Source organism: Drosophila montana, unplaced genomic scaffold (genome assembly GCF_035044405.1).
Source record: "Drosophila montana isolate Dmon_TW-CO22-7 unplaced genomic scaffold, ASM3504440v1 contig_3083_1, whole genome shotgun sequence".
NCBI lineage: Eukaryota > Metazoa > Arthropoda > Insecta > Diptera > Drosophilidae > Drosophila > Drosophila montana.
Genome location: NW_026997957.1, coordinates 738,067 through 745,225, shown reverse-complemented (window position 1 = coordinate 745,225; position 7,159 = coordinate 738,067).

Below are 7,159 nucleotides of genomic sequence, written 5' to 3'. Positions count from 1 at the left end.
AGATTGATAGTAGGGATCCCTACGAATTCAAAAAGGTATAACATTTCAAAATCTGACAGTATTTACCCGAGATATTCAATAAAAATCATCAAAAAAGGTTTGATTTTCAAGCCGACCCCGAATTTGAGAAAAAACGTGATGTAACCCCTTGCCATTTTGATGATTTCGGTCAAAATTTAGATTTTTATTTTTTTGATGCCAATCGATAGTACTGGTCCTTACGAGTCCAAAATGGTATAAAATTCCCAAATCGGACATTATTTGGCCGAGATATTCAAAAAAATCATCAAAAAAGGTTGATTTTACAAACGAATCGGTTTTTGGTCAACCACTTTTTTTAACCCATCGATTTTTAAAATGTTTGAATGCAGATTGATAGTAGGGATCCCTACGAGTTCAAAAAGGTATAACATTTCAAAATCTGACAGTATTTACCCGAGATATTCAATAAAAATCATCAAAAAAGGTTTGATTTTCGAGCCGACCCCGAATTTGAGAAAAAATGTGATGTAACCCCTTGCCATTTTGATGATTTCGGTCAAAATTTAGTACTGGTCCTTACGAGTCCAAAATGGTATAAAATTCCCAAATCGGACATTATTTGGCCGAGATATTCCAAAAAATCATCAAAAAAGGTTGATTTTACAAACGAATCGGTTTTTGGTCAACCACTTTTTTTAACCCATCGATTTTTAAAATGTTTGAATGCAGATTGATAGTAGAGATCCCTACGAATTCAAAAAGGTATAACATTTCAAAATCTGACAGTATTTACCCGAGATATTCAATAAAAATCATCAAAAAAGGTTTGATTTTCGAGCCGACCCCGAATTTGAGAAAAAACGTGATGTAACCCCTTGCCATTTTGATGATTTCGGTCAAAATTTAGATTTTTATTTTTTTGATGCCAATCGATAGTACTGATCCTTACGAGTCCAAAATGGTATAAAATTCCCAAATCGGACATTATTTGGCCGAGATATTCCAAAAAATCATCAAAAAAGGTTGATTTTACAAACGAATCGGTTTTTGGGTCAACCACTTTTTTTAACCCGTCGATTTTTAAAATGTTTGAATGCAGATTGATAGTAGGGATCCCTACGAATTCAAAAAGGTATAACATTTCAAAATCTGACAGTATTTACCCGAGATATTCAATAAAAATCATCAAAAAAGGTTTGATTTTCGAGCCGACCCCGAATTTGAGAAAAAACGTGATGTAACCCCTTGCCATTTTGATGATTTCGGTTAAAATTTAGATTTTTATTTTTTTGATGCCAATCGATAGTACTGATCCTTACGAGTCCAAAATGGTATAAAATTCCCAAATCGGACATTATTTGGCCGAGATATTCCAAAAAATCATCAAAAAAGGTTGATTTTACAAACGAATCGGTTTTTGGTCAACCACTTTTTTTAACCCATCGATTTTTAAAATGTTTGAATGCAGATTGATAGTAGAGATCCCTACGAATTCAAAAAGGTATAACATTTCAAAATCTGACAGTATTTACCCGAGATATTCAATAAAAATCATCAAAAAAGGTTTGATTTTCGAGCCGACCCCGAATTTGAGAAAAAATGTGATGTAACCCCTTGCCATTTTGATGATTTCGGTCAAAATTTAGTACTGGTCCTTACGAGTCCAAAATGGTATAAAATTCCCAAATCGGACATTATTTGGCCGAGATATTCCAAAAAATCATCAAAAAAGGTTGATTTTACAAACGAATCGGTTTTTGGTCAACCACTTTTTTTAACCCATCGATTTTTAAAATGTTTGAATGCAGATTGATAGTAGGGATCCCTACGAATCCAAAAAGGTATAACATTTCAAAATCTGACAGTATTTACCCGAGATATTCAATAAAAATCATCAAAAAAGGTTTGATTTTCGAGCCGACCCCGAATTTGAGAAAAAACGTGATGTAACCCCTTGCCATTTTGATGATTTCGGTTAAAATTTAGATTTTTATTTTTTTGATGCCAATCGATAGTACTGATCCTTACGAGTCCAAAATGGTATAAAATTCGCAAATCGGACATTATTTGGCCGAGATATTCCAAAAAATCATCAAAAAAGGTTGATTTTACAAACGAATCGGTTTTTGGTCAACCACTTTTTTTAACCCATCGATTTTTAAAATGTTTGAATGCAGATTGATAGTAGGGATCCCTACGAATTCAAAAAGGTATAACATTTCAAAATCTGACAGTATTTACCCGAGATATTCAATAAAAATCATCAAAAAAGGTTTGATTTTCGAGCCGACCCCGAATTTGAGAAAAAACGTGATGTAACCCCTTGCCATTTTGATGATTTCGGTTAAAATTTAGATTTTTATTTTTTTGATGCCAATCGATAGTACTGATCCTTACGAGTCCAAAATGGTATAAAATTTCCAAATCTGACATTATTTGGCCGAGATATTCCAAAAAATCATCAAAAAAGGTTGATTTTACAAACGAATCGGTTTTTGGTCAACCACTTTTTTTAACCCATCGATTTTTAAAATGTTTGAATGCAGATTGATAGTAGGGATCCCTACGAATTCAAAAAGGTATAACATTTCAAAATCTGACAGTATTTACCCGAGATATTCAATAAAAATCATCAAAAAAGGTTTGATTTTCGAGCCGACCCCGAATTTGAGAAAAAACGTGATGTAACCCCTTGCCATTTTGATGATTTCGGTTAAAATTTAGATTTTTATTTTTTTGGTGCCAATCGATAGTACTGATCCTTACGAGTCCAAAATGGTATTAAATTCCCAAATCGGACATTATTTGGCCGAGATATTCCAAAAAATCATCAAAAAAGGTTGATTTTACAAACGAATCGGTTTTTGGTCAACCACTTTTTTTAACCCATCGATTTTTAAAATGTTTGAATGCAGATTGATAGTAGGGATCCCTACGAATTCAAAAAGGTATAACATTTCAAAATCTGACAGTATTTACCCGAGATATTCAATAAAAATCATCAAAAAAGGTTTGATTTTCGAGCCGACCCCGAATTTGAGAAAAAACGTGATGTAACCCCTTGCCATTTTGATGATTTCGGTTAAAATTTAGATTTTTATTTTTTTGATGCCAATCGATAGTACTGATCCTTACGAGTCCAAAATGGTATAAAATTCCCAAATCGGACATTATTTGGCCGAGATATTCCAAAAAATCATCAAAAAAGGTTGATTTTACAAACGAATCGGTTTTTGGTCAACCACTTTTTTTAACCCATCGATTTTTAAAATGTTTGAATGCAGATTGATAGTAGGGATCCCTACGAATTCAAAAAGGTATAACATTTCAAAATCTGACAGTATTTACCCGAGATTTTCAATAAAAATCATCAAAAAAGGTTTGATTTTCGAGCCGACCCCGAATTTGAGAAAAAACGTGATGTAACCCCTTGCCATTTTGATGATTTCGGTCAAAATTTAGATTTTTATTTTTTTGATGCCAATCGATAGTACTGATCCTTACGAGTCCAAAATGGCATAAAATTCCCAAATCGGACATTATTTGGCCGAGATATTCCAAAAAATCATCAAAAAAGGTTGATTTTACAAACGAATCGGTTTTTGGTCAACCACTTTTTTTAACCCATCGATTTTTAAAATGTTTGAATGCAGATTGATAGTAGGGATCCCTACGAATTCAAAAAGGTATAACATTTCAAAATCTGACAGTATTTACCCGAGATTTTCAATAAAAATCATCAAAAAAGGTTTGATTTTCGAGCCGACCCCGAATTTGAGAAAAAACGTGATGTAACCCCTTGCCATTTTGATGATTTCGGTTAAAATTTAGATTTTTATTTTTTTGATGCCAATCGATAGTACTGATCCTTACGAGTCCAAAATGGTATAAAATTCCCAAATCGGACATTATTTGGCCGAGATATTCCAAAAAATCATCAAAAAAGGTTGATTTTACAAACGAATCGGTTTTTGGTCAACCACTTTTTTTAACCCATCGATTTTTAAAATGTTTGAATGCAGATTGATAGTAGGGATCCCTACGAATTCAAAAATGTATAACATTTCAAAATCTGACAGTATTTACCCGAGATTTTCAATAAAAATCATCAAAAAAGGTTTGATTTTCGAGCCGACCCCGAATTTGAGAAAAAACGTGATGTAACCCCTTGCCATTTTGATGATTTCGGTCAAAATTTAGATTTTTATTATTTTGATGCCAATCGATAGTACTGATCCTTACGAGTCCAAAATGGCATAAAATTCCCAAATCGGACATTATTTGGCCGAGATATTCCAAAAAATCATCAAAAAAGGTTGATTTTACAAACGAATCGGTTTTTGGTCAACCACTTTTTTTAACCCATCGATTTTTAAAATGTTTGAATGCAGATTGATAGTAGGGATCCCTACGAATTCAAAAAGGTATAACATTTCAAAATCTGACAGTATTTACCCGAGATTTTCAATAAAAATCATCAAAAAGGTTTGATTTTCGAGCCGACCCCGAATTTGAGAAAAAACGTGATGTAACCCCTTGCCATTTTGATGATTTCGGTTAAAATTTAGATTTTTATTTTTTTGATGCCAATCGATAGTACTGATCCTTACGAGTCCAAAATGGCATAAAATTCCCAAATCGGACATTATTTGGCCGAGATATTCCAAAAAATCATCAAAAAAGGTTGATTTTACAAACGAATCGGTTTTTGGTCAACCACTTTTTTTAACCCATCGATTTTTAAAATGTTTGAATGCAGATTGATAGTAGGGATCCCTACGAATTCAAAAAGGTATAACATTTCAAAATCTGACAGTATTTACCCGAGATTTTCAATAAAAATCATCAAAAAAGGTTTGATTTTCGAGCCGACCCCGAATTTGAGAAAAAACGTGATGTAACCCCTTGCCATTTTGATGATTTCGGTTAAAATTTAGATTTTTATTTTTTTGATGCCAATCGATAGTACTGATCCTTACGAGTCCAAAATGGCATAAAATTCCCAAATCGGACATTATTTGGCCGAGATATTCCAAAAAATCATCAAAAAAGGTTGATTTTACAAACGAATCGGTTTTTGGTCAACCACTTTTTTTAACCCATCGATTTTTAAAATGTTTGAATGCAGATTGATAGTAGGGATCCCTACGAATTCAAAAAGGTATAACATTTCAAAATCTGACAGTATTTACCCGAGATATTCAATAAAAATCATCAAAAAAGGTTTGATTTTCGAGCCGACCCCGAATTTGAGAAAAAACGTGATGTAACCCCTTGCCATTTTGATGATTTCGGTTAAAATTTAGATTTTTTTTGGTGCCAATCGATAGTACTGATCCTTACGAGTCCAAAATGGTATAAAATTCCCAAATCGGACATTATTTGGCCGAGATATTCCAAAAAATCATCAAAAAAGGTTGATTTTACAAACGAATCGGTTTTTGGTCAACCACTTTTTTTAACCCATCGATTTTTAAAATGTTTGAATGCAGATTGATAGTAGGGATCCCTACGAATCCAAAAAGGTATAACATTTCGAGATATTCAATAAAAATCATCAAAAAAGGTTTGATTTTCGAGCCGACCCCGAATTTGAGAAAAAACGTGATGTAACCCCTTGCCATTTTGATGATTTCGGTCAAAATTTAGATTTTTATTTTTTTGGTGCCAATCGATAGTACTGATCCTTACGAGTCCAAAATGGCATAAAATTCCCAAATCGGACATTATTTGGCCGAGATATTCCAAAAAATCATCAAAAAAGGTTGATTTTACAAACGAATCGGTTTTTGGTCAACCACTTTTTTTAACCCATCGATTTTTAAAATGTTTGAATGCAGATTGATAGTAGGGATCCCTACGAATTCAAAAAGGTATAACATTTCAAAATCTGACAGTATTTACCCGAGATATTCAATAAAAATCATCAAAAAAGGTTTGATTTTCGAGCCGACCCCGAATTTGAGAAAAAACGTGATGTAACCCCTTGCCATTTTGATGATTTCGGTTAAAATTAAGATTTTTATTTTTTTGATGCCAATCGATAGTACTGATCCTTACGAGTCCAAAATGGTATAAAATTCCCAAATCGGACATTATTTGGCCGAGATATTCCAAAAAATCATCAAAAAAGCTTGATTTTACAAACGAATCGGTTTTTGGTCAACCACTTTTTTTAACCCATCGATTTTTAAAATGTTTGAATGCAGATTGATAGTAGGGATCCCTACGAATTCAAAAAGGTATAACATTTCAAAATCTGACAGTATTTACCCGAGATATTCAATAAAAATCATCAAAAAAGGTTTGATTTTCGAGCCGACCCCGAATTTGAGAAAAAACGTGATGTAACCCCTTGCCATTTTGATGATTTCGGTTAAAATTTAGATTTTTATTTTTTTTGGTGCCAATCGATAGTACTGATCCTTACGAGTCCAAAATGGTATAAAATTCCCAAATCGGACATTATTTGGCCGAGATATTCCAAAAAATCATCAAAAAAGGTTGATTTTACAAACGAATCGGTTTTTGGTCAACCACTTTTTTTAACCCATCGATTTTTAAAATGTTTGAATGCAGATTGATAGTAGGGATCCCTACGAATTCAAAAAGGTATAACATTTCAAAATCTGACAGTATTTACCCGAGATATTCAATAAAAATCATCAAAAAAGGTTTGATTTTCGAGCCGACCCCGAATTTGAGAAAAAACGTGATGTAACCCCTTGCCATTTTGATGATTTCGGTCAAAATTTAGATTTTTATTTTTTTGATGCCAATCGATAGTACTGATCCTTACGAGTCCAAAATGGTATAAAATTCCCAAATCGGACATTATTTGGCCGAGATATTCCAAAAAATCATCAAAAAAGGTTGATTTTACAAACGAATCGGTTTTTGGTCAACCACTTTTTTTAACCCATCGATTTTTAAAATGTTTGAATGCAGATTGATAGTAGGGATCCCTACAAATTCAAAAAGGTATAACATTTCAAAATCGGCCAGCATTTACCCGAGATATTCAATAAAAATCATCAAAAAAGATTCGATTTTCGAACCGACCCCGAATTTGAGAAAAAACGTGATGTAACCCCTTGCCATTTTGATGATTTTGGTCAAAATTTAGATTTTTATTTTTTTGGTGCCAATCGATAGTACTGATCCTTACGAGTCCAAA